We start from the raw sequence: 2,775 nt of genomic DNA, 5'->3' as shown, positions 1-2,775 counted from the left end.
TATTTATTTTTAAAGATTTATTTATTATAGAACTGGGGTACAGGCCAGAGATGCGGAGGGTGAGAGGATTCACCAGAGACAGAGCTGGGAGCAAAACAGGCAGATGGACAAAGTACACTGCCGAGGGCAGCAGCGGGCGGGCCAGGAGAGGGTCTGTCTCGCCATGTGGTCACCTCTGGGGCAGGTGGGGATCAAACTCAGGAGGAAGTAGCTCAAGCTTCTCAGTGCTGTGTTTTAACCCGCTGTGCCACCAGGGAGGGCCCGAATTTTTCATTTTATTTTAATAAAATTATTTCATTTGGATTAATTCTATTGTCTACTAATTTCATAAAGGTTTATTTACCAGGTTTTATTTAAGTCTCTCTTTTGCTGTTACTTGGAGAATTCATTTGTGGTCATGAGTTTGACCACATAAAAATTTCCTGGGTCAAAATTTGCAGCTAAATTTGCTGTGTGCAGTTTTAGCCATTGCTATTTACATGCTGTGCAAATCTTTTGTATTAGTACCATTCCTTTTAATTGAATAAAAGACAAATCGTTTATAATCGTTTTAAAGTTTATTCATGAAAAAACTGGACAGATCTCAATTCAGAATTGTTCTTTTGTCCAAGATTGTTTAGCTATATTGTTTCTGATAATTCCATGTCTGGTGAGGCAAAAATCATAGGGTAGGATCAAAATGTCCCTAAGGAATACTGTTCTTTTAGGTACAATAGTGGTTTTCTGATTATGTTTTTTTTATATGATTATGTTTTAAAAATAAGTTTTTCTTTTAGATATACATACTAAACTGTGAGTGAAATAATGTGGCAGCTAGGATGTGCTTCAAAGTAAGGAGCGGGAAATGAGTGGTAATATAGGTGATGCAAGATTAGCCATGAATTTATAATTGTGAAATTGAGTAGATGGGTATATAAGAGTTGATGCTATTATTTTGTTTACCTTTGTATAATTTGAAAATCTCCAAGTTACCTTTTGGTAGAATAAATGCATAATTTATTTACATTCTTAAGGCAGGATATAAATGTGTTCCCCCTCCCCCACCTTACCTTTACCCTCAGCTATAAAAATAAAATCCAAACTCCCTATGTTCTCAAGTCTCATCTTATTTCCTGTTACTTTCCTTTGCTGGGGCTAGTTAGGGAATAAACTGTGAATGCTGTCCCCTAGAACAATTCAGTCAAGAGGTCTCCTTCCACACCATAATTTCATTCCATTTGTCTAGAATTCCTTTTCATTTCCTGGGGTACAGAAAGCAGTTTCCTCCCTCAAGTTTTTGTCCTTAATCTGTTCCTTAGTCTGAAATCTCTTGCCACTCAAGTTTCAGTTTGAATGTCATGCATTCATCAAAAATGTCTTCTCTTATCACCCTCACTAATGTAGTGTTTCCTATTTTTCTCCATCACAATACTTAATATTTATTGCCTGCATAGCTGTGTCAGCTTTTGTGTGTGTGTGTCTTCTGCTAGAATATGAACTCCAGGAGCTCAGGGATTCTGTTTGTTTTGTTCGTTGTGTAAATTCAACACCTCGTACAAGGTCTGGTACATAGAAGGCACTCAATAAATATTTGTCATTTTTCAAGGTTTGCTTTAAATCACCTCTTTCATAAAGCCTCCTTTAAGCATTCTTTCTCTAGGAAAGAATGAATCTTTTACTCCCTAAGGTGTACAAACACATAAAGAGATGAGAGTTTGTTTTACCTTTACCTGGTATATTGTGATGATATGCAGAATACATTTGATACAGCCATTTGTATTTTTATTTTTTTACATCAGCACTTAAAAACTACTTTTTATACCTTTTTAAGAAAGGATGAGTGTTTTTTTCTTAAAGACTTATTTATTTATGCATACAAGAGCTGGGGTTTATGCCAGTGGTGTGGGGGTGGATAAGGTGAGAAGATTCACCAGAGACAAAGTGGAAAGCAGAACAGGTGGATCCACTGAAATACACCACTGAGGGGAGCAGCAGGCAAGACAGGAGAGGTCTGCTGAGCCATGTGGGTTAGCTTTCTGGCTGGGGATTGAACTCATGTTGCAGTGGCTGGGAATAGCTTTAGTACTGATTTAACCCCTTCAGCCACCAGGGAGACCCACACATATTGTTCCTAAATGATGTTTCAATGTTCAGGATGAGTGTTTCACCTCTTTTAATAGCCCTAGTTTCTGTGGACTCTCAATGCGTATGACACATGGCAATGCCATGATACTGAGATAAAGAATGACTGATCTAGTTGGACCTGTCTGCATTGACTTGCCTTTGCTTTGGGGAAAATGCAGGTATGCAAATTAGTTAGCTAAAAGCTCCTAAAGGGTGTCTTTTGCCAGTTGGGTCAAGGTTCTCTTTTAAATGGGACTTTGATGACATAACTTGCATACCTGAAAGCTACCTTTTCTCCACTTGTTAACTGCTTTCTATCAAATATGCACATAAAACAATTTATGTTTGCTTGTAAGTAGGGGGCATTTTAATTCTCAAAATAATGCTTTAATATTTGTGATCATTGTAAGCAGATTATTTTTGCCCTGGTGCTTTTGGAAACATTTTGAGTTCTCCCAGTAGCAGTATTTTTGGACTGTTTTTTTTTTTTCCAATCAGCTTATTTTCAGAACTATTTAAATGAATGCTAATTTTACGGCATCGATTGAAACAAATATTGCATTTCGAAAATATCTGATGGAAAAATAAAAATTTCTAATTTAAATGAATGTGGAGATTGGTAGATTGTGGTTAAGGATAATAGGTATGTATGCTTTTTTTCCAAAAAAGGTT

The sequence above is a fragment of the Condylura cristata genome, unplaced genomic scaffold, assembly GCF_000260355.1.
Source record: "Condylura cristata isolate star-nosed mole 26May11 unplaced genomic scaffold, ConCri1.0 scaffold00017, whole genome shotgun sequence".
Taxonomy (NCBI): Eukaryota; Metazoa; Chordata; class Mammalia; order Eulipotyphla; family Talpidae; genus Condylura; species Condylura cristata.
Note: the sequence above shows the minus strand (reverse complement) of the source record.